Below are 26,923 nucleotides of genomic sequence, written 5' to 3' on the forward strand. Positions count from 1 at the left end.
AGTTTTAACAAAGAAGCCAATTCCTATCAGTGTCAATCTCAAGAAACCAAGAAATTATATGCACCCAAATCCTAGTGAAAATAGAGCTACCTTATTTTTTCTTCTCTCTGAATTCCAAAACAGCTATTGGAATGGACTTGAGTATGTGAACATATGTTTCTTCAAAGAGGTAGCTTCAAAGAAAAAAGCAAATCTGACAATATTTCATGCTGGTGTATTTGATTTCATATGTTTATAATTAATTAATGTTGTTATCACTTCCTTTTTGCTGTCGAACATTCAAGATGTGTTTGGCATGCACAAACATGAAAGTCTTTGCCCCAGAGGCATGTGATGTAAGCTGACCCCCTATGATCCTGAGTCCCATCTACTGCACAGGCTTCTTTCAGTGCTTTCCTTTGTTTCTGTGTCCAAGTACTATACCTTGTGACACTTTCCACAAGCAACCAAATATGTCTCCCTTTCTCTCTCTAATATGGAGTACTGAATGTCAATGAGAGAGCCTTTATCATTCAATTAGTTGTTCCATTGTCCCAACTATTACTATAAAAAACATTTCAGAGTTAGACAATTAATTGCCACCTGGAAAAGGAAAGAACAACTAGTAAATCCCTATGTTGTCTTCAGTTTAAATGTCACATAAATATATTAGCTGTTTACTTGGGTAGCAAATTACACCTTAAGACAGGTAAAAAGAAAAAAACCATAAAACCATGAGCACATTTGCATTGTGTGGTCTTGCACTTTACTTCCTCAGAGCCATGCTCGGCCAACTTGAAAATAGCCAAGGACATAAATATTAGGAAATATTATTTTTTTAAATTAGCCTTTATCATTTGGAATTGAAGTGTGTCCACGTTCCTATACTCCTCTTTGCCTTTGGCAAAACTGTAACCTTCATAATTGCAGAAAAAGGCCTCTGTGTTTTTCACTGAGGGCAATTTTCTTACTCTCCATTCTGTTCCATAGACTGCAACACAAATCTACAAGAGAAGAAAAATCTAGTCTGCAAATCTTAACTAAGACACATCTCTTTGTTGGTTTGTTGCTCGAAAACACAGCTTACTCCCCATTCATGTACAGAATCTCTAAAATGTAGCCAATAACTACAACATTAAGGAAAAATTCCTCAAGATAGTCCTAAGAAAAATTTCTCAAGAAAGTCTTCCCATTCCAGGGGTGGGATTCATCATGGACTAAAGATTTTGAAAGTCGTGTATCCTGTCTCCTGTGTCTTTCTATGTACCTTTCTCTTCCAGGGCATCTCTTAGGTAGAACTCTCTCACTGAAATGCTTGGAGTCATCCCACAACCTGCTTGCAAACCCTGCCTGAAGCAAGAGATATCCATTAGTTTACATTTCTACCCTTTCCCTAAAAACATACATCACAGAGTGTAATTACCAAACAAAACAAGAGTGTCATTCTGTCAGTCCCAATCACGATTATAATTAACACAATTATAATTAATCAGACCCATTTAACCTGTTGTGAGATTTATGGGCCTTATTCAGTTTTAGTTCCTAGCTATAATCCTGTCTCTTCCCTAACTCCTGTACCAACTTCATCCTGGTAGTTGGGGTCTTTGGAGACCTGCCTTCTTTTGACACGTCTGGAACTGGAACCAAAAACCTAAAAAGAGATCTTGTGATGGAGGGGGGGGGGGGGGGGGGGTGTGCTAGCTGACTCTTCAGTACCAGCCATTATGTTGCCCCAGTTTTCTGACTGGAAGCATGAACTGGACATACATGGAGACCTGATCCCCAAGGCTGTACTTCTACCGTTAGATTCTGCTGCTGGGTTCGCTCCATCAAACTTGGCAGTCATGCTGCACTCTAGGCATCACATGGTAGCCTCTGTTCTCTACTCCACAAACCCAGTCTTAACTGTAGTGCAGGTGAAGCAGCTACGGGAAGTGTTCCATGGAGCTTGGAAGAAAGCCTTCATTTCTTCTCCCATAATAAACTACCACAGATTTCCCTCAAAATGGACCAAACAAGGAGACCATTACATATGCATGTGAGTTGTATAAATTTGAGACATAGAAACATTTTGTTAGTCAGGATTATAAGTTTTAGAATGGAATTAGAAAAGACTATTTCTCTCATGATTTCCAAAAAATGAATATACACAGGAAAATCAGGGGAAATATTCAACTACCAAACTGAAAATTTTAAACCTCAATTTCTAGGAAAAATGTTTTCTTCAATCATAATTTGATGTGCAAATTACAGTTTTAACTATATGGATGCCATCTGAGGGAAATTGTGCTTTTATATCTTTTTTTAAGTAGAAGGTCATCACTACAAGAGGCTCCTGGCAGGAGCAGAAAATTATGACTCTTATATTGGTTTTGGGTAATTATATAAAGATGAGGCAGTAAACTACCCTGCAGTTTTCAAACAGAGGTTTTAAAAGCTTACTCAAAACATGGAGTGTTTTTCTCCCATTTTCCCAGTGCATAGTGATCTCCTCCTCAATGCCATTTTATGAACTTTGTCCTAGCAAAAGCCTTTTGAACAACTTCCCTACAGTCAAAGGCAAGAAGGATTAATTATCCACTCCAACTTTTCAGTTTGCATCCAAGAAGGAATCTGCCAATGGGATGTCAAAAATATTTACAGGAAAATCCTGACATTTCTGACAGTTGGTGAAGGAAGATAATCTGGACTAATATAATCTTATTGGAGTCTAGCATAGTTTGGATACATTAATGTAATGAAGGGTTGTGAGAGCAGAAGTTGTGTTCCCACAGCCAGCCTTTTTGTAGAAAACTTTTTCCATCTGTGCAAAATAAGTTATTCACTCCAGTTCCAGACTTAGTGGACAAATATCAAGACTTTAGGAACTGCCATTTAATTTGTTAAATCACAGTTAATTCATAGTTAAATCATAGCCTGCAGGATCAAGTTAGTAGACATGTTAAAAGTTTATGAGTCTATAGGTCTGACCTCCTTCCTGAGACCAGGAAAAGGTTTTATAGGATAGGAGATATGAAAGTCCAACTAGTTTTTATAATTAAGAAAAATGGCTTTACTCTTATTCTTTAAAGTGATAAGTGAGTAGAAAATGAAATTAATTAAATAAAGTACACTTGGTGTTTAGTAAAGTATCTAATATAAATGGATGCTTCAAAGTGCTAATTATCTTCCCTCAACCAATGCCATTTTAAGTAATGGAGAATCAGTCTCTACTGTTTCCCTTTTATGGACTCCAATCTATGATCAGCTAAGGGAATGGTATTAAAATCAGACCTTCATTAACAGATTTCATACAAATGGACTCAAGAATTCCAGAAATACAAAACAAATGAACAAAGAAAAAAAGACACAAACAAAAAAAGAGACTCTTCAATACAGAGAACAAACTGGTCGTTGCCAAAGAAGAGGTCGGTGGGGGGATGGGTGAAATAGGTGATGGGGTTAAGAGTACACTTATTGTAATTAGCACTGGGAATGTATAGAATTGGTTCATCATTACATTGTATACCTGATGCTAATATAACCCTGTATGTTAACAATAAAATGTTAACAATAAAAATTAATAAATACATAAGTACATAGGTAGGTAAATAAATAAATAAATCCAATGATTGTCCAGGTTTCAGGGCAAGAAAAAAAGAGAAAGAATTCCAGACATCAAAGAAGCTAAACCTTTTCTTAAAGTAAAGATGGAAACCTATCCCTTTGAGCAGAATAAGAGAAAACTAGATATGCTTATATAAATAAACAAGGCCTTAAACAAGGAGTCTGATGAAATTACACTTAATAAAAGAACACTTTCTTATGCCTCGGTGAATATAATTTTTTACCACATAAGTCTATCGCTTTTCTAACTGATCTCCTAAGGGGTTAACAATGTGAGGAATGACTTTCTAGTGGCCTTAGAAGCAAGAAATCATGGGAAGTAATGAATGACCTCAGTGGGAGAAACCAATTTTTCCCCCCGTCATTCACTGTGACTACAGCTGTCCTGGGAGATGAAGGGTGCCTTCGTTATTGCTCACATATGCAGTACTAAATAGAAGATATTAAGTATCTTCTTAATATCCATATTAAGAAGTATAATATGGAGTGTATGGCTCAAGTATCCATAATGCCTTAGGTACTTTATCTCCTAATAGGAAACTCAAGATCTTTTCAGCTAAGAGATAAATCCTAGGGAAGGATTATTTAAATTATTGAATTTTTTTTCTCCTGGTGTTTTTTAAGGAAGCTTTTATTCAGTGAATTACATGAACTGGGAGTTATAGTTACCCTAGTAATTCTATTATTTCAATTATGAAAACTAGTGGCTTTCTCTGTACTGTTGAAAGAGTCTAAGTGTCACTGCACTCTTTATTTAAACTAAGAATTTTGGAAGTCAGTGTAAAAAACTTTGTGAGGCCAAAGTTTTCAATGGTCTCAATTAAACTTTATAAATTGGTTTTGTACACTGACAGCTGAAATTACAACAGTTAATTGTGGGCAGATCTAGCTAACTAAGCAACACGATAAAATGGCAAGTGATCATTTAACACCTTTATTTGTATAATAAAAAAAAACTGCTTGTGTAACAAGAAGGTACACCATGGTAGTTGGCCCATAGATTATCTTGCTACCCAAGAGAAACAGTATATATGAAACAGAACATGGATGTTGACTTACAGTCAACTTGATGTCTTCATGTCACAGGGAGAATAATGTCATATCTAAGAATTACTGAAGCATTACTACGTTCCTAGAACTCTTCTATGCTCTTTAGAATAACTTGATTTATCCTCGCAGCACTCTATTATTATCAACTCAGTTTAAGGAAAAAAGTCACAGAGAAGTAAAGTACCTTGTTCAAGGTCACACAGCCAGGAAGTTGTAAAGCAATGATTTAAATCTAAGATTTTTGAATCCAGAGACTATAATTTTAATTCATTCATGCATTCATTCATTCATTCATTCATCCATACACCCATTTATATACTTATGCATGTATATAGGTCTTTATATTGCATTATTAAATTATATACAGTGAAACACACAGACATTAAGTATGCAGTTGAGTATTTAAAAATGTGTACACCTGGGCAAACCACCTACTGAATCAAGATAAGGAATATTTCCATCACCCCAGAAAGTTGCTTCCTATCCATTTTTAATCATTTCCATACCACAACCTCACCACCAAAGGCAATTACTAATTTCTAATACCATCGTTTAGTCTTGCAAGTTTGTAGTCTTCCTATAATGGAATGTGATAGTATGTACTATTTGTGTCTGGCTTCTGTCACAATATGTCTGTCAGATCCACCATCGTTGTACAGCTCTTTTTTCTTTGCATTGCTGAGAAGTATTCCATGGTATGATTATACCTCAATTCGTTTATCCATTTGCTTGTTTCTTTTTGTTGCTAAGGAGCAGTCTATTGTATGCTTCAGTTTGCTTGTTGGTGGACGTTTGGGTTGTTTACAGGTTTTCATTGTTATAAATAAAGACACTATTAACATTCTTCCACTCTTCTTTTTGTGGACCTATTTTCTTGTGTGTTGAGTAAATTCTTGCACGTGGAGTGGAATTGCGAGATAGTATATGTTTACCTTTATAAAAAACTATCAAGCTGTTGTCCAAAGTGGCAGTATCATTTTACACTCCCTGCAGCAGCATATATGAGTTCCAGTTCCTTCATATCGTCAATAACATTTGATCCAGCAGACACCGCGCTCTTGCGAAATGATTCTGCTGAAAGCATGGGGTGAGATTATACATGAACATAAAAAATTAAGTCGAGGAATAAATAGATGGCAAAAACAGCTGTGGCCATCTAAGCCTTACTAAATAGCCTCATTCCAAATCTTTGTTTGACATCTATTGCTTAGTCATCCACAAATTAATTTCTAATTTCCACCTATCTTAAAAATTTCTAGACAAAGAATAGAAAAAGATGAAAATTTATGAACCAGTTATGGAGCACAACTTAGGAGTTATTTCAAAGCTACTGACTTGAAGCAGCATTTCAAAGGCAGCATTGCTACCTCAACACTTTTTGCATAAAGATAAAATAAAGCTCAAATCAACTGAGGATTGGAAAACTCATTCTATTAAGTACCAGCATAGATAATCAACCAATGCAGCATAAAGATATGGGGGGGGGGGGTGTAAAACACACATTTGAAAACTTTTGCCTCAGAGGGAGACACAGTATGAATACTGATTATACAAGCAGTTTGGCTAATACATTTGACATAAGACAAAACTGCATGTTCAGATTCCTATAACACTTTTGGTCATAGGTAAGAAATACAACTGTCTCAAACAAGTGTTTGCTTTGAATACATCTAAATAAAGTTGGCTAAAACATATACTTTGGTAATTATTTCACAAAGGAAATGACTAATAAGTGAAATTTTTTCCTAAAGTCAACCAATGCTACCCTGTAAGAATGATACACGGATTGATAGAAATGGTTTTCTAATTATGTCAAAAAACCTTCAGAAAACCACTATGATTTTTCTTTCCAAGGCTCAAAAGAACATAATTCAACCTGGCAGCTAAAATTTTGAAATCAATTTGCAAAAGGCATTTAACTAGCAGTTAATAATCAGTGGCAGGCTCTTTGAATCTTCCTAATATCAGTAATAAAAGGATTTTTTTCTCTTAATTGACCATATCATAGCACTCTTCCTTTTTATAGAAAATAGTAACATTTTAGTGATCTTGTTAAAAATGTTTTTATGTTACACACACCAAAACTTCCTAAGAGATTAATAAGTTTGAATGTATTATACGTACTCTTCTTGTCATTTGCTGCAAATTCTCAACAATACCAAGGGAATAAAAATAAGAGTTTCCTATAACTTCTGATTTTCTAGCATATGCAATTCACATGGGTCATGCAAATGACTTTTAGTATTTACTAGTGGCGTTTTAACAATCAACAGTGTAATTAGCAAAATGGTGTTTCTGACCAACCAAAGAAGTAAGCCTATTTTAAATACCTGACTTGCCTTTTAAATTAGAAAACCTTATTATATTTTCAGTATCCTGGGGCATTCCCTGAACCCGCCTCACCCTGTGGACCTTGCTAATTAGCCCCCAAAGGTTACAACGATTGAATCTACAACTGCTTACTCAGATGGAACTCTCATTCATCATCTTTCTCATTCTTTCAACTGCTTATGTTCTCCGTGGCCTCATTGACATTTATGGTTTCTACGCAGCCCGTATTTAGTATGTATCATGGCATATGAATAAAGAATCACCATCTCTATCCCTTATATGTCTGTGTGAATGAAACTCTATGAAAAGATGATGGCACACATTAACCTACCTTTGTATTACCTTTCAGTTAGGCCAGCCATCCTTACAGTATGTAGCTGTTAAGTGGTTGTATCATATTTTTGTTTAATTGATGAAGGTTCCTTCAGGATATCCCATGTTGAGCAATAACGGAGAGTGTAAACAAATACAAGGCCCACACTATTTTCATCCATCTTTCCCACACTAAAAATTCTATTTTTTTTAAAATACACTGAAATAGGTGGGAATTTTATTATGTGCTTGCTCGTTTTCCTAGAGACAGGGCAATAGGACTTGCAGGGAATTGCTTTAGACATCTTTGACAACAGACTGAATGAGCCTAGTGTCCTGCTTATACCAGGATGTAACTAGTGGTTCACTGTTCATATTAACTGCCTGAGGGTCTTCTGTAAAAATATGTTTCTAAAGGTCATCCTTAATGATTCTGATTATGAATAACTGAAGTGAGAGCCAAAAATCTGCATCTTTAATAGTCCCCCATGTGATTTTCACCAGGGTGGTTCACAACCATATATGTACATTTGGTTTACAACCATATTTGAAAACACTGTTTTTATCTGTGGTATTATCTTCTTTAATGAGACAGAAAATCTACATGAACTAACTGGATATAGATAGATATACAGGGTTGGCTTTGAGAAGTTACTGTGATGCCAAGGACATCATTCTGGATTCTTCCAATCCTCTACTTCTGATTCACTTTCCTTTTGCCATGCCAGAAACTTACCCTCCCTTGTATCTTACGTAGGGGAGGTTCAATGGTAAATATCTCAGGATGTGTGCTAAGTGGTGAGTTTAGGAAGCAGACAAAAAGCACCCACTTTGTGATAAAGGAGTGGTTATGACAATTGGCGGATACACAGATATACAGTAGGTTGGGGGACAGGGAATGAAGATGCAAACACCCCCACCTGGACTGGTCAGACAGAATAGGCAGGGGGTATGGCCAAGGGGAGTCTAGTAGCTGGGACCCCTCAACTGGGTTGCTATATTGCACAAGTAAACAAAAAAACAGCATACAAAAGGAGTAAGCTATATATCTACTTATCACAGCTAGCATTTGACCATAATTTGATTTCTCCCAGACCTCATTTGATTTTCAGACCCCATGACTGCAAAACTATATAAATGTAATACCTTTAAAAATAGAGTGGTCAATCCTTAAAATGACCTTAGGTCTCCTGGCTGAGTCTGTCACCATCATCCCCTTGGTTTTCTTACTTCCAAGTTAACACACCTGCCATCCAATTAACACTTCATTTAACTATACACCTGAGGTCTTTGCTTCAGAACTCTATTTTTGAAACAATTAGCCTTCTACTGAATACTATAGTGTGATTATAATTAGGTGGGAGACAAAGAACAGTGTGATTAAGCCTTTGTGAAAACCCTTAACAGAAGTGGGGGACACAATAAAGAGAAAATAATGAAGTTAGGATAAAGGCAACTTTCTTTTAAATTGTAACATGTTTTGGCACACAGTATTGCTTACATTACTTATCTTACTTTTATCAACTCATAGCAGTGAATTCCTTATATATTACATTCTCCCAAGAATGAGGACCTGTAATATGTTCCTTGAAACTATTATCATATATTTTGGTCTAATAAAAACCTGTAAATAGCTATACCTCTGAATTTCAGTTTTACCTGGAGACGACTGGGATTATTTATAATTAAAACACTGTGGTTTCAGGGCGCCTGGGTGGCTCAGCCCATTAAGCATAGGACTTCGACTCAGGTGGTGATCTCATGGTTTGTGAGTTCAAGCCCTGCATCGGGCTCTGTGCTGACAGCTCAGAGCCTGGACCCTGCTTCAGATTCTGTCTCCCTCTCTCTCTGCCCCTCCCCCACTTGCACTCTGTCTCGTCAAAAATAAACATTTTAAAAAATTAAAAAATAAAATAAAATACTGTTTTTTATAAATCAGTGATTTTTTACATATAAATATGAATTTAATTTTCCCTGTAAATTTGTAAAATCTACTAATTAAAAACCCCACATATTTGCATTTTCACTCCTACATGGATTTTTTTATTCTAGATTTTTATCGTATTAAGCCTTTCTAGAGCAGTGTTTCTCAAACTTTAATGTGCATGAAAATTGCCTGGGGCATGTCTATAAAAAGCAGAATCTGATTTACTAGCCCTGGAATGAAGACTTTAATTTTGAATTCTAGCAAGCTTCTGAGCGATGCTCATGTTGCTGGTTCAAGGTCTCACTCTGGAATATATCTCCTAAGTAGCCACAATAGGTGTTCATTGAAGAGAAAAATTCTTTTCTATTTCAAATTTTATGTTTATGAATTATGAATTATCACTGGAACAGAATTGAGACTAAGTTTTCATAGCAGAAACAGATACATTCTAGTCCTTTGAAAGTTCCTAAACTTTATGACGTATGGTATCTTCAACTGACTTCAATTTTTTCTGGTATTCTATATGAAAAGGCTTATTACTCTTGCTATTTTAGATGAGATGTTTAATTTGTATTCACTAAGGAAATACAAATAACTTGACCACTCATCCCCTCACTCCCAATCTGGAATCATCTCAACAGGAAAAACCCGTAAAGTATTTATTTGATCATTGAGATGTAGAAATGAGTGAGTATAGGCCCTTTTTATGCCCTTAAATTTGCTAGTAGTCAGGACAATATGTCATTTCCAGACAAGAAGCACCTCAAATGAGCGAATTTGTAAAGGGTAAGACACTTGGCTTTGTTAACTGGTTGACGTAGAAAATAAATAGCAAGAGAGAGAGAAGAGAAAAATAACCCACATATGGTCAGAATAAAGCAGGGAGGGAAAAAAGAGGAAGAGTAAACAAGAGGAGCCAAAGTAAAAGCCAGTGAAACACAGAGGGTTTCTGACCCCATGGGCACACATAGATGCACAGGTAGGAGGCACAGGAATGAAAACCCTTACTCTACTTTCTCCATCCTGAAGAAATAAAAAAACAAAGGGGAAAAAACTCTTTTCTTCAGTGACCAAGAGAGTTTAGGAGGAGAACTTAAATTTGGTTCAGAAGTGAAACAGACAGCATCTAGGAAGTCAGATGCTTCCTAGATGGAAGCAAGGAAACCAAGAAAACATGGGCTTCAGTTGGGGAGAGGCAGGACTTCGGTGAATGACAGAGGGCTCCCCACTAGAGATACGAATTAAGTAGGAAAGACCTTGTGCTGGTCTTCCCTGGGCCACATCCACTCTGTATCAGTGTGTCATCACTTAACTAATTCCTGGAAAATCACACCACTGAGAAGGTGTAGACGCTTGGTCCAGGAAAATACATTCAATATGGCCCAATCCAGTTCTTCCAGTTTGTAATGTAGTGGGACTAGTTCCCCTCCCAAAAGCTAGGTGACTGGTCCAAGGTCAGATTTTAGGCAGAGCTGATTCTGAAACCTGGTTCCCCAGACTCTACTTGGGCATAAGATGAAGGCAGAGGAAGGATTAAGAGGAGAGAAACACTTTTGCAGGAAACCCCTCAAACTGCTCCCTGCCCACACGCTGTCTTAGAAAGGGACCAGACAGGATGGCCTGACATGGCAGGTCATCTAGATGTGGCCCTCAGTGCCTAAAAAGAAACTGTAAAGAAATGGAAATACAAGAATTAAGATGAGCTTCCATCATCTTCTGCCATCCTCTTTTTCTTCCAGATTCCAGTCATATTTTAAGCCATTTTACATACTTGCAAGAGTTAGATGTGAATTTATGTACGTATATCAGCTTTGCTATTATTTTGTAATATATTCCTTTATAGACAAAGACTTCTTTGACAGTATGATCAACATTTTTGACAATAAAGGTATGTATTTCATTTCACCAAACATTCTTACTTTCAAAATGTTATAAGTGCAGGGCGCCTGGGTGGCTCAGTCGGTTAAGTGTCCGACTTCAGCCCAGGTCATGATCCCGCACTTCATGGGTTCGAGCCCCATGTCGGGCTCTGTGCTGGCAGTTCGGAGCCTGGAGCCTGCTTTAAATTCTGTATTTCTTTCTCTCTCTCTGCTCCTCCCCTGCTTGCACTACACCTCTCTGTCTCCCCAAAATAAATATTTAAAAAAATTCAAAATGTTATAAGTGCAACATAATATATATACAACTTATGAGAGTTTTAATCAATTCAAAAAGCAAAGCCTTGTTTCAATATGCTATAAGACACTGTGCATTAATAAGGAGCATATTTGCTTCCTCAAAACAATAAAAAGCTGTATTTATTTTTAACACAATTGCAACAGAAAGGCTAAATTACTGATGAGGGAAATTTGAGGCACAATTTTTATCCAAAAGACAAAAGTAATTATTCTACTGCAATTTATTAAAGGCATATAAATTCAGATATTAAACTTTAAAGTACATTGTAGGCTGCATTGTTTTATTCAGTTTATGAGTTTACTGACTAAGCTTAAGGAAACTGCAAAGTCTAGAACCATTGTTCAACCTATTCAGGGTTTAACAGTCAAGTTGTAGTTAGAATATCTCTCCATATAGGTAATTAAGTATGAGTAGCTCCTACTTTTATATAATGATTTCCTGTAGTTTCCTCTCTTAAATCCTCTGAAAAACCAAACCCTCTGAAGCAAAAATTTTTCATCAAAATTTAGCCTCAGAGAGTTCAAGTGGCCTTAAGTGACAGAAGTATCCTGGACATTTCCTCACTATACTCATTCGTGAATACTGATACATACACTGGGACATTCAGTTTATATACCAAGAACAACCAACCCTTGCAAATGTCAAATTTTCTTTCCTGTACTAACAGGCAGAAATTGACCATTTGGATTTTTCCATGAAATAGCTAGCCTTGGGGAAAGGTAAAAGAAAGACATAATGTTAACAGCTAGAAGAGAATTTATACAAACTAAGAAAGAATAAACCACAAGTTTAAAAGAAACCAGGCATATAGAGCTTTACCTACAAGCACACAGGAGGTTCACAGGTCAATTACATTAACCATATTCTGATGCAAAGTTCAATAGGCCGGTGCCATTGAAAAAGAAATTATACATTTGTAAAAATCCAGTGGCTATGAGATGCAGGATAGTCTAGAGGTTAAAGATGTGCTCCTCAGAATCAGATCTCCGTATTAAATCCCAGTGCTGTCACCATCCATGTGACCATGAACAAATTACTATGCAGAAAATCATAGTACATACTTTATACTATTAACCACCAGAATAATGTTCCCCCAGAAGACGCCCCATCCTAAACACTGATACCTGTGACCATGTTACCTTGGCAAGAGGACTTTACAGGTGTGATTAAACCAATGATATTGAGATGAGAAGATTATCCTGGGTTATGTAATCACAAGAACCCTTATGAAAGGGAGGCGAGATGGTCAGAGAAGGAGATGGAAAGGCTAAAGCAGCAGTCAGAGTGATGCAGGTTCATAAGCCAAGGAATGTGGCAACCTCTAGAAACAGAATAGACAAGGAAATGGATTCTCCCCTAGATCCACTTGAAGGAACCCAGCTCTGGTAACACCTTGAATTTAGCTCAGAGGAACTGAGGACTTCTGACCTCCAGAACGGTAAGACAATAAATTGTGTTGTTTTAAGACACTAAGTTAATGGTAATTTGTTGCAACAGTAATTGGAAAATAATACACTACCTTGTAGGGTAATAGATGTAGTCAATACATGTAAAGCACTTAGAATGGTGCCCAGAACATGATAAGTGCTATGCAGCATCAGCTATTAGTAACATAAATCAGATTATTTCACATTTCTGCTTAAACACCTGCCCTCTTTCCCTAAATGCTGTGAATGAAATTAATTTGCTGAATTATATCCTCTAAAGTTTCTGTGTGCTTTAGTTCCTGCTGACTTCTCGAAACCTTTCCTGCCACCTTCCACCTCACTCACCCCTGCCCAGCCACACAGAACCTTTCAGTCCCTCTAAAAGTCAAATGCCTTTGAACCTCAGGATCTTTGTAACAGCTGTTCTCTCCACATGGGGATTTTTCCTGTCATGCTTATCCCAGCTAAATCCTACCTACATTTCAAATTTATTAAAATATCTTGTTCTTAAAAAGGCCTTCCCTGAAAGCAGAAACTCTTTCAGAATATCTTCTTCTTAATGGCCAGTAAGCACATAAAAGATGCTCAATATTATTAGTCATCAGGGAAATGCAAACCAAAACCGCAATGAAACACCACCAGGTAACAACAGGGAGGGTTAAAATAGAAAAGACAGACAATAACAAGTGTCAAGCAAGGACTGAGAAGAATTGGAACCTTCATATATTGTCTGTGGGATGGTAAAGTGGCACAGCCACTTTGGCAAACGGTTTGGCAGTCTTTCAAAGTGTTAACCAGAGTTACCTTCCATAATGTATATAATTGTTGAATTACTATGTTGTACACCTGAAAATAATATACTATTGTATGTCAACTCTCCTTCAATAAAAAAAAAAAAAATAGTGTGAACAATGACCCAGCAATTCTACTCCTAGGCGTACACAAGAGAAATAAAGACATATGGACACACAAAAACCTGTACATGTATGTTCACAGCAGCATTATTTGTAACAGCCAAAAAGTGTTAACAATCCAATGTCCATCAACTGATAAATAAACAAAATATGGTCTGCTCATACAACAGAATACTATTCAGCAATAAAAATGAACAAAGCACTGATACATACTACAACATAAATGAACCTGAAAACATTATACCAAGTGAGAAAAGCCAGTGACAGAGGCAACATATAGTATAATTTCATTTACATTAGATATCCAGAATAGACAACAGACAGATCCAGAGTGGCACAAACTTGATTCGTAGTTGCCAGGGCATGGAGGGAGTAGGGACTGGGGAGTGACCGATAACAGATACTGGAGTTTCTTTGGTGGATGACAAAAATGTCCTCAAATTCCAGTGATGGTTGCAAAACTCTATACTATACTATACTATACTATACTAAAAATATTGAATTGTATATTTTAAAAGGGTAAAATTCATAGTATGGGAATTATATCTCCATAAAGTTATTTTTTTTTATATTTAAAAAATACTGCCTTCTGTATCATGGCAGCAATTATCATATTTGATATCAATGTAAGTTCTAAAAAGCCAAAACCATATCTGGGTTTTCTTCTTTGCTTGTTGTACTGCCTCTGCCCCTTATTATGCCAAATATATGGTAAATGTTCAATATTTGCTGAACTAGCAAATACTGGATTCTGACTGGCATGTGTAAATGACAATGGCAATGATGATGACATATGGAGAGCAGCCATCAGTTTGTGCCTAAATGAGGAAACTAAAGGTAACCTTGAAAACCAGCTCTGTTTCTACCTCTTTTAAAATCAAGTTTATTTGCTGTTACCTGACTTCTATAGCAACCAAGTTTATCCACAATGTTCATTTCTGAACTAGCTTCAGAGAAGCAAAGAATGTCTTTTATGGACAGAGAATAATTTGGGGCATTATTACTTTCATAACATCATTGATGAGTACATTAGAGCCTCAATCTTCTGGCACAGTTCCTTGCTTGTTGCAGAACACAGACATGCCTGGGTCTTTGCTGTTCATCAAGGTATACTTTGTTCTTTCTCATATTTGCCCACTCAGCATTTGTTTCATTGCTCTTTTTCTAGGTGATAAAAATATAAAAATTAAAACCATCAGATACGCCCTCAAGAAACAAAAAAAATGTCATAGGGAGAGAGAGGACAGAGATCAGTTTTGTAACAGAGTGTCCTATTGGAATGTGGAGGGAAACACTACAAGGAAGAAATGCCTTGGTAGTTTTGCCACATCTACCACGTAATTCCAACTAAGCACAATATACAATACCATTTGTTTATGATTGAAGATATTTTATTAAAGTTCTACTATTTGCCAGGCACTGTTCTGCTGGATATACAAATAAAAATAACAAAAATCCCCCGATTGAGTTTACACTGCAGTGGTGGAAAGAGAGTCAAAAAAGTTAAGTAAAATATATGTATTCCAGATCATGAATGCAGCAGGAGTGGAAGGTAGGGAGAATGGGCACACAAACTAAATGGATGATCAGGAAAGACTTCCATGAGAAGGAGATATTCAATGATCAAAGACCTGAAGAAAGTGAGCTGGTGGGCTGGTGAACTAGATGGGGGAGCACTCCAGGCAAAGAAAAAAAAGAACAAAACAATGAGGGCAAAGTCCTGAGGCGGAAGTGTTCTCTTGTGTTAAAGAAACAAGGAGGCCCAAATGACTGGTGTGAAGTGAGTGAAGGAGCTAAGTAGGATAATAGGGTGCAAAAGTTAAGGAGGGGATTCAATCCCAAGGACACTCACTTTTACTTTGAAGAAGACAGGAAACACTGGAACATTTCAAAGAGTGAGTAGATCTCACTCTTTGGTTACTTGTCTGTTACCTTGTCACAGATCATATTGTTGTGCTGAAAATAGGTGGATGGGGGAGGGAACGTTATGAGGGTTGAAATGGGGAGACAATGTTGGGAAGCTATTGCAATGATCCAGGTGGGTTATGATCCAGGTGACTTGGACCAGGGTGATAGCAATAGAAATGATATAAAGTGATGAGATTTGGGATACAATGTGAAGCTAGATCCAAGGGGATGTGCTGATTGAGTGGATGGGAGGTTATTGGTCATCTTAACAAGACAAGTTTTGGGGGAATGGAAGGAACAAATGCCTGTTTACAGCAGGTTTAAGAGTCATGGGGAGGAAAGGAGTTGGACACAGATTATAGAAAACACTTCTGAACAGTTTTGCTTTAAAGTGACAGTAGATGGAGAGGAAGTAGGGTCAAGAGAAGGTTATTTATTTTTTGTTTTTTAACAAGGAGAAATAATAGCATTTTTTAAATATTGATGGGAGTGATATAGCAGAGAGGAAAAAATGATATGAGAGAGAGGTCATAAATAGCCAAAGTAACCGAGTAGATGAGAGAGGATGAGAGCTAGTACACAACAAAAACAGTTGTTCAATTAGGAGTGTGGACAGTGGATCCATAGTGATGAAGACAGAGGGTATAGGCTGTGAGAATGTAGTTGATAGAAAGGGCCATGTAGTGTAGTGTTTTTGTTCCTGTTAACTCATGAAATGGGAAGCGAGGTTTTCAGTAGAGAGTGAGGGTGGTGGAAGCAGAGTTGGCCATGTGAAGAAAGAGGTGACGGTAAAAGTAATCATCTAGGGGTGCCTGGGTGGCTCAGTTGGTTAAGCATCTGACTCTTGGTACCGGCTCAGGCCATTATCTCACTATTGGTGGGATCAAGCCCAGCAGTGGGCTCTGCTCTGACAGTGCAGAGCATGCTTGGGATTCTCTCTCTCTCTCTCTCTCTCTCTCTCTCGCTCTCTCGCTCTCTCTCTCTCCATCTGTCTCTACCCTTTCCCTGCTCATGCTGTCTCTGCCTCACCCAAAATAAATAAATAAACTTAAAAAATAGTAGTCATCTAGGAAAGAAAGAGAAGGAGAGAGAGAGAACTCAAATATCCAGGTGTAAGTGTGGGAGTAAGTGACTAAGACTGTGTGAAGGACGTTATTGATGGACAGGAAGTCAAGGAAATGAGAGGTCAAAATATCATGTATAGATATACTGAAATCAGTCAACCAAAGCATAATAAGAAAAGTACTGCAAAAGACAATAAGCTAAAGCTGAAATCTTCAAGTTTTACTAAACTGACTTAGGTTTAAGCCTCTGTTTTCATTTATATTGAACACTCAGACAGTTTTTAAAATGTTCATCTTTTATAAATTATTTCTTTGCTTTTTTTAATGCAATTAAACAATTAAGAATGGGAATTTATAGGGGTGGCTGGGTGACTCAGTCAGTTAAGCATCTGTCTTCAGCCTAGGTCATGATCTTGCCATTCTTGAGTTTGAGCCCCACATAGGGCTCTGTGCTGACAGCTCAGAGCCTGGAGCCTGTTTCGGATTCTGTGTCTCCTTTTCTCTCTCTCTGACCTTCCCCCACTCACACTCTGTCTCTGTCTCTCTCACAAATAAATATACCTAAAAAAAAAAAAGAATGTGAATTTATAGGGGAGTTCTCAGTGCCTCTTGGACTTGAATGCCTGTTTCCTTCTCAAGATTAGCAAAGTTCTCAGCTATAATTTGTTCAATTAAATGTTCTGCCCCTTTTTCCCTCTCTTCTTCTAGGACTCCTGTGATACAGATATTGCTTTATGGAATCACTAAGTTCTCTAAGTCTCCCACCACCTAATTGTTTTCTGTCCCTCTTTTTAGCTTCATTATTTTCCATAATTTTACTTCTATATCACCTATTTTCTCTTCTGTTTCTTTAATCTTCATTGTGACTGTATCCAGTCATTTTTGCATCTCAGTTATGGCATTTTTAAAAAATTTCAGCCTATTAGTTTTTAGATCTTTGATCTCTGCAGCAGGGGTTTCCCTGGTGTCTTCTATGGTTTTCTTCAAGCTCAGCTAGTAGTCTTATGATTGTTGTTCTAAATTCTTGTTCAGATATATTGTTTATATCTCTTATGAGCAAGTAAACATGATACACCACATCAATAAAAGAAAGGATAAGAACCATATGATTCTTCCAATAGATACAGAAAAAGCATTTGACAAAATACAGCATCCTTTCTTGATTAAAAAAAACCCTTAAGAAAGTAGGGATAGAAGGAACATATCTCAACATCCTAAAGGCCATATCTGAAAGACCCACAGCTAATATCATCCTCAAAGGGGAAAAACTGAGAGAGCTTTCCCCCTACAGTCAGAAACATGACAGGAATGTCCACTCTCACAACAGTTGTTCAACACAGTACTAGAAGTCCTAGCCTCAGCAATCAGACAACACAAAGAAATACAAGGCATACAAATTGACAAGGAATAAGTCAAACTTTCATTCTTCACAGATGACATGGTACTCGATGTGGAAAACTCATAAGACTCCACCAAGAAACTACTAGAACTAATACATGAATTCAGCAAAGTTGCAGAATATAAAATCAACATACAGAAATCAGTTGCGTTTCTATACACCAATAATGAAGCAGCATAAAGAGAAATCAAGGAATCTATACCAATTTACAATTGCACCAAAAATGATAAGATACCTAGAAATAAACCTAACCAAAGAGATAAAAGATCTGTATGTTGAAAACTATAGAGAGCTTATGAAAGAAATTGGAAGACACAAATAAATGGAAAAATACTCCAGGCATATGGGTTGGAAGAACAAATATTGTCAAGATGTCTGTACTATTCAAAGAATTCTACACATTCAATGCAATCCCTATCAAAATAACACCAGCATTCTTCACAGAGCTAGAACAAATAATTCTAAAATTTGCATGGAACCAGAAAAGACCCCAACTGCCACAGTAATGTTGAAAAATAAAATCAAAGCTAGAAGCATCACAATTCCAGATTTCAAGTTGTATTACAAAGTTTTAATCATCAAGACAGTATGGTACTGGCACAAGAACAGACACATAGATCATGGAACAGAACAGAGAACCCAGAAATGGACTCACAAATGTATGTCTGGCTAATCTTCAACAAAGCAGGAAAGAATATCAAATGAAAGAAAGACAGTCTTCAGCAAATGATGTTGGGAAAACTGGATGGCTACATGCAGAAGAATGAAACTGGACCATTTTCTTACACCATGCACAAAAATGAATTCAAAATGGATGAAAGACCTAAATATGAAATGGGAAACTATCAAAAATCCTAGAGGAGAAAACAGGCAGAAACCTCTTTGACCTCAGCTGTAGAAATTTCTTATTAGACATGTTTTCAGAGGCAAGGGAAACAAAAGCAAAAATGAACTATTGGGACCTCATCAAGATAAAAAGATTCTGCACATAAAATGAATCAACAAAACTAAAAGGCAACCAATGGAATGGGAGAAGATATTTGCAAATGACATTTCAGATTAAGAAGGTTAGTATCCAAAATCTATAAAGAACTTATCAAACTCCACACCCAAAAAAACAAATAATCCAATGAAGAAATAGGCAGAAGACATGAATAGACACTTTTCCAAAGAAGACGTCCAGATGGCTAACAGACACATGAAAAGATGCTCAACATCACTCATCATCAGGGAAATACAAATCAAAACCACAATGAGATACCACCTCACACCTGTCAGAATGGCTAAAATGAATGTTCAGGAAATAACAGATTTTGGAGAGTATGCGGAGGAAGGGGAATCCTTTTGCACTCCTGGTGGGAATGTAAACTGGTGCAGCCACTCTGGAAAACAGTATGGAGGTTCCTCAAAGAATTGAAAATAGAATTACCCTATGATCCAGCAATTGCACTATTAGGCATGTATCCAAAGGATTCAAAAATGTTGATTTGAAGGGGCACATGTACCCATGTTTATAGCAACACTATCAACAATAGACAAATTATGAAAAGAGCCCAGTTGTCCTTCAACTGACAAAATGATAAAGAAGACGAGGTATAAACACACACACACACACACACACACACACACACACACACACACAAACTGTAATATTACTTATCAATCAAAAAGAATGAAATCTTGCCATTTGCAGCAATGTGGATAGAACTTTTGCTTATGCTAAGCAAAATAAGTCAGTCAAAGACAAATATATGATTTCACTCATGTGTGGAGTTTAAGAAATGAAACAGATGAACATAGGGGAAGGGAAAGAAAAATAAGACAAGAACAGAAAGGGAGGCAAACCATAAGAGACTCTTAAATATAGAGAGCAAACTGAGAATTGCTGGAGGGGAGGTGAGTAGGGGGATGGCCTAAATGGGTGATGGGCATTAAGGAGGGCATTTGTTGGGATGAGCACTGGCTGTTATATGTAAGTGATAACTCACTAAATTCTACTCCTGAAACCAGTACTACACTATATGTTAACTTGACTTCAAATACAAAAAATAAATGAAATAAAATAAAATAAAAAATAAAAAGAATGGGAATTTATAGCTAGCCTGTGACTAGTATGTATGTGAATTTTTAAAATTACAAAGCACATAATGAATATAAGCATATACCTACAACGAATCCAAATTTGAAACAGTCACTCAAAGATTTATACCTAGAAAAGAAAATTTTCCATTGGGTAGAAGAGAAAAGAAAAACACCAATTTTCTTTCTTTGATATGCAATTTTAGAGAAAAGAAAGTTTTAAAAAGATGTGGCTAGTAAATGTGTGCAAATTTTAAATGTTGCAATGATCGAGTTCAATGACTCTAACTGGTGAATGACTATAGCCAGAAAAGAATATTAAGTGAAATAGTCCAAAAACAATCATAAGTGAAATCCATCACAGACCCATCATTTCACATTGGGCGATTAATCTTCAACAAGATGCCAACTGTGAATCACATGAATATCTGGATGTGAGAGGGCATCATCTATAATACCCAGTGTTAATAGAAAACTGTCAGACCCAAGCTCAGTTGCCTACTGGTGATGATCATTGATCTGCTCTTATGGAAAGACAGAGACTTATGAATTTTGGACACCATTTTGAAGCAGGCTTTCACATGCTGCCCCATCAGTCACCTGCAGAATATTAATCAAACTCTAGCTTTTTTTAGTTTCAGATGGCTCAGTCCTTTCCAGATTGGTTACTGGGAAAGGGATATATAAGATTAATGAGGGATCTAAGTTGATATTAAAGTGCTGAAAGCTGAACAGCAGAACAGAGATCCAATTAGTTTGGGCTAAATCTCAAGTTGTAAGCCTATTACCTCACATGAGAAATAAGAAGAAAATACAGTAATATTTATTAACATTTGAAGACACCAGTGACCAACAGAATTTAAATATCTTTGTAAGTGATCTCAAAGCATGGACAATTGTACATACTGTGAAATTTCCAGCACTATTTTTTTTTTCACATTTATTTTTGAGAGAGAGAGACACAGCAGGGAGGGGCAGACAGAGAGGGAGACACAGAATCCAAAGCAGGCTCCAGGCTCCAAGCTGTCAGCACAGAGCATGACTCAGGGCTTGAACTTATAAACCTCGAGATCATGACCTGAGCCAAAGTCAGACACTTAACTGACTGAGCCACCCAGGTGCCCCTGCAGCACTAATTTTTAGTTCATACATAGAAATCACTCTAAATCTGTTTAAAGTAAGTGTTTTCATTTTCACTTGCTATTTTTAGGAAAAGAAATTTAATGTGAAAGAACTTGAGACCATTTTAAGATGTGAATGTTTAAAGAACCAAATAGAAATTCACCAACTTAAGGAAAAATAAGAGATTTGAGAAAAAGGAAGTTTGGTGAACAAAATAAGTATGTGTGAATTAGGTGAGGACAAGCGTAAAGTGTTTTACAAAGTTTGAAACAGCATGACCCACCACCAATCATTTCCATCTGCACTACAGAAAAAAGAGAAAATCACCTGATGTTCTAACAAAATCTCAATAAAACTGATGCAGTTAATAAAAAAAAAAAAAAAAAAAAAAAACACGAATAACACATTTCCCCAGCTGTGTGTGAGGAGTGTGTGAGGAGGCTGAAGTTATGTCATGAGTGCTATGTGATGTTACACATTTGTGGTAAAGCAACCCGCCTTAGTCAGTTTGGGTGGCTATAACAGTTTACCATAGACTGGGGTGCTTAAACCACATTCATTTCTCACAGTTTGGGAGGATACAAGTCTGAGATCATGGTGCCAGTACAGTCAGGTTCTGGTGAGGGCTCTCATCTGGGTTGCAGATGGCTGACTTCTCATTGCATCCTAACATGGTGGACAGATGGGTGAGCAAGCTTTCTGTCTTCAACTTATCAGTGCATAATTCCATTTGTGAGGTCTCCACCTTTATCACTTAATTATTGCTCAAAGGCCCCACCTCCAAATACCACTGCAGCAGTGGGGATTAGATCTCAACATATGGACTCAAACATTCAGTCCATAACACAGCTGTTGACTCATGAGAAAAATAGGGACAAAGATATATTAGAACCAAGGAGAAACCAGAGTAAAAATGTCAACTAGAACAAAGCCACTGGCACAAGAATGTTGATGTTTATCTTCCATATAGCGAATGAAGAGGAACTGAGTGAACCAAGAAAGAACCACTAGAAGAATGGCTTTTGGAATTTGACCTTGGGTTGAAGGATAAGGAGAGAACTGATTATATTGCTCTTGAATTCAGTGAGGAGTAAATAGTTCAGTTTTATTTTGCTTTGCTTTTTACTGAAGTTGAGCTTATAGGTATACAGATAATAGTATTATTTTCAATTAGTTGTTATACTGAGAACTCAGTCAGAAAAGGGCCTTACTTTTCCACCAAACACTGCAGTTAAGAGAAGCAGACAAGTGTAGCAGAGAAAGAAACATATAATAACCATTAATTCAGAAATCTAGTTGATCTTTGCAATAGTACTATCAGTCTATACGCTTGCCTACCTGTATGCACTTTGAATACTAACATTTTTCCTACTGATTCTCTCCAATTCATGAAAGGCTAAATTTATGATCTTATGAAGACACTCCTGGGTGATCAGTAAGAGGAGGTTGAGGGGGGTATGCAAAACTACTACTGAGCCAGCCTATTGTCCAACTGTCTGGAACTACCTCTCAAAATTTTCTAGTATCATTCTGGATACATGGGGTAATTATATTTCCTTACCTCCCTGAGGTTAGGAATGGCCATATGACTCAAAAAAAAAAAAAAAAAAGAATGCAGGTGGAGGTGGTATATGTCACCTCTGGGCAGAAGTATTTAATTGCCATTGGAGACTTTTCAGGACTCTCTTCCTTGGCTACTACAATCATGGAAGCATATACCAATATTGAGATGCAAAGCTGAGCTATCATGTGGACAGGTGCCTGGAAGGTTACCAGAGGTGCAGTGAACTCTGTTTGAACAAGATTTAAACCTTTGTTTTTAGGCCACTGACATTTGGGGGTCGTCTATCACTGCACAATAACCTAGCCTATCCAGACTAATACAAGCTCCAACTTCCCCAAAGACTCAGAATAAACGAAAGAAACACCTTAGTTCTTTGGTATCAAAGCTGGCATACAATTATGTTGGCATATACTTTATGTTAGAAGACTCATTTGCAACTTTATCACTGAAGTTTACAAGACTGCGCCTTTTAGTAGTACATATTTATTAAAACACAGCCCTCAGTGCAACTATATACTGAAAATCGGGTGCCCAATAAAGTTAGTTACAAAACAACCGCCTATTGAATGCATTCCATATACCCACTCACCTCTACTTACTAGGCTTTCTTTGAATTGCAAGTCCTCTAAAGGAATGCCAACTTAGCCTAAGACCCTAGGATTTCTTCAATGTCCTTTAATTTAGATGTAAAATAGGACTTTATTTTATTTTCCGCCTTTTATTCATTTCATAGGACTTCTTTCTAACCTATCAGAAAGACAGATGAGCAAGGTAGTAAATGTTTTCAGTTTTGTGGACTATATGGTCTCTGTTGAAACTTCTCAATTCTGTCATTGTGGCAGGAAAGCTTCCACAGACACCAAATGGGTGTGCCTATTCACAAAAATTAACAACAGGCTGCATTTGGCCCACGGATAATAGTTTGCCATATCTTGCTTTAGATGTTACTTCTGGTATAAGTCACGCCCATATAATTCCATATTATCAGCTATCATTATAGCTTATTTGGGGACTACATTAATTAAATAGCCATGCCCTCTGACAACTTATCTGATACTCTTCACAATCATGAAACAAAATACATACTCTATTTATGCTTTGGGCTTAATATCTTTTTTTGAAAAATAATTTCATACAATACTCGTTCTGCAGGGATAGATGTAAAAAAAGAAAATAAATATCGTATCTTTGTAGGCTATTCATAAACCCATTTTTGCCCAATATTATATTTTAAATGGACGTCTTTTATGGAAACATTTATTTTTTGCCTCACACAAATACCAAGAGATAAAAATCTTAGTGAGATAAAGGAGAGAAAGAGATGACAGTAGCCAGCACAGAACAGAATGGATCTGTAAAACTGTTTTCAGAAAATGAAATCATGACTGACATGATCTAACATCTCTCCCTCAGGAAAATACTAGCCCATATCAAATTAGGTCTGTGTTTATTAGTTCAAAATAAAACATCTCTAAAATAGCCACATATACAGGAGACTGTTGGAAAGAAGAGGAAAGAAAGAGAAAGAAAAAAGAAATGCGTATATACCTGAATCTCCTTGAAGGAAAACAAAACAGTTTTACTCTTTTTAATTTCAATCTCAAATTAATTTATTTTAACACAATACATGTTTTTAGGTTTCTATTTGAATTCCAGTTAGTTAACACAGTGTAATATTAGTTTCAGGTGTAGAATATAGTGATTCAACACTTCCATACATCACCTGATGCTCATCACAGCAAGTGCACTCCTTAAGCCCCATCACAATTTCACCCTTCCCCCTACCCACTTTCCCTCTGGTAACCATCAGTTTGTCCTCTAGAGTTAAGAGTCTGTTTGTTGGTTTGCCTCATTTCTCTTTTTTTTCCCTTTTAATGCAACATATTTTGAATTACTGGGCAAACAGGAAGCCAGCTATGGCAAGTGAATTCAAGCACAAAGTTATGTAAATAGATGAATTATGATAAGACCCAAGGCGATTTTTGTTTTCTGCCTCAAACAGCATGCGTATGGGTGGGGGGGAGAGGGGAGAGATATATATGTATCACACAATAGTGCAGTGTCTCAATGAGCACATCTAGAACACTAATTAAAATCAATTTTATTGGCTTACAAAAGACACATGAATGAACTTTGTCTTTTAATGTACTTGGTTCATTTGTTCCTGTATAAACCCCTGAATATACTCATCAGTTGGTTTCTAAAGAAACTGGGATAAGTTCTCCACCTGACCGCTTCATTGCTCACTCAGGATATAACCAAGGACAAGACCTTCAAAGGGAGGAAAATAGATTGATACAGACTGGAATGGTTCAAGCATGAAATAGATTGTAATGTGCCCCTGTGTCCCAACAAAAAGTAGAAGTGCTTCTATGTTCAGGTTACTTTGACTGCAGTGTAAGCGCCACATAGCTGGAGATGTCACTGAGCCTGAACAGGACTGAACACTGAAAGCAGACTGGCCAAGAGATGTGTACATAGACTTTGGATCAAAGCTAGCTCATCTACCACAAACTATATGAACTTGTGCAAATTAATCATTAAGTTTTGGCTTTTCAACTATTACATTGAGCTATATGAAACTGCCAATATTTGACTACTTTTCATCTACAAAATCTGCAATTTCATGATTCATCATCTGCATCTACATCATTCTATGGTTGTGATTAAGTAACATGTTTCTATAAATGTATAGGTACAGTATAAATGCATTTGTAATTTTTCTACTTCCTCTAAAAAATTAATGATTAGGAGGTATTATTTAATAATAGTTGCAACGCATTTTACTTAATTGATTTATACACACAAACCAATAATTGATAAGTACATATTTGTCATCAAAGATATATCAACTGTATTGTAGAACAATTAATTTAATGGTGTGTATACTCGTGGTCCTGGGACCCTAAAGTTTACTTCCTCGTTGGTAGAGCCTTTGCCAATAGTCATGTCATCAGGCTAGACATGTTTTATGCAAAACATCCTCCTCTGATATAGTTTTGATACACCTGTTTGATACCTGTCTTATTTCAGGTTGGCATGCATTTGTAAAGTTAACTTAATGATACTGGCAAGCTCTGTCAAGATGTTGCAACAGCGACTTCACTTGTGACCTCCATCTACATGAACAAGCCTCCAGATATATAGCAGAGCTCCATTATTAATTGAAATTGGATCTGTACCTTACACATACACTCAGCTCCAGTAAAGCCCAGTTATACAACACTGAACACTGAAATGCTCAGAAGATGTTTGGTTTTAAAAAAGTACACATTCATAAAGTTATTTAACTTTTTAGCCAAGGGTATATTTATACAGTATTATAAAACCTGGGAATTTTGATCAAATATCCGTTTGATAGATCTTAAGATTGAATAAATCCAAGGTGAAGGGTTGGGCGTTCATATAGGGAGAAGATTGAAGCAGGACAGCAGAAAATGGTCACTGAGTCTCTAGGGTAATTAAGGAATCCCTAATGAGTAGTTTTAGAACTGAAGAAACAAAGAATAATCCATAATTAATAATGAGATGTGACAGATTTGCTGGTAATGTTTATAATTACAATTAAACCATGAAAGGCACCTGACTCCCATTGGAATGTGGCAAGTGCCTTGTGGTTGCAATGCATCTCCTACTCAAATTTCTCAAAATGCTTTTTAGACAGATACTCTATTAGGTTAAAAACACTCAAGAAAAACATTTACAGTCAGAAAGACACATCACCCTTCTCCTTTATATCTGGAGTTTACGGAAGGTGACTTCAGTGAGAGAGGCTATGCACCTCCAAGTTTCAATCATACTCTACAAACTAGAGGATGTTGAATATTTTATTACTCTTTCATCCTCACCTATTTCACAGGTCTCAGACTGCCCTGGAAATAACTGGAGTTGTAGCCTGAACACTAATGAATTTTCTGAACCTTCAAGATCCATTGGAAACTAGGCTGAGACCAAAACTCTTGGCCGAATTTTAAAACATACGTCCATTGGCTTAATTTCCCATCAAAGAGCCTCTTCTTGTGTCCTTGTGAACTTTGCCCACATCCTACAGTCCCAAGGTCCT

This window comes from Panthera uncia, chromosome A2 (assembly GCF_023721935.1).
Source record: "Panthera uncia isolate 11264 chromosome A2, Puncia_PCG_1.0, whole genome shotgun sequence".
NCBI lineage: Eukaryota > Metazoa > Chordata > Mammalia > Carnivora > Felidae > Panthera > Panthera uncia.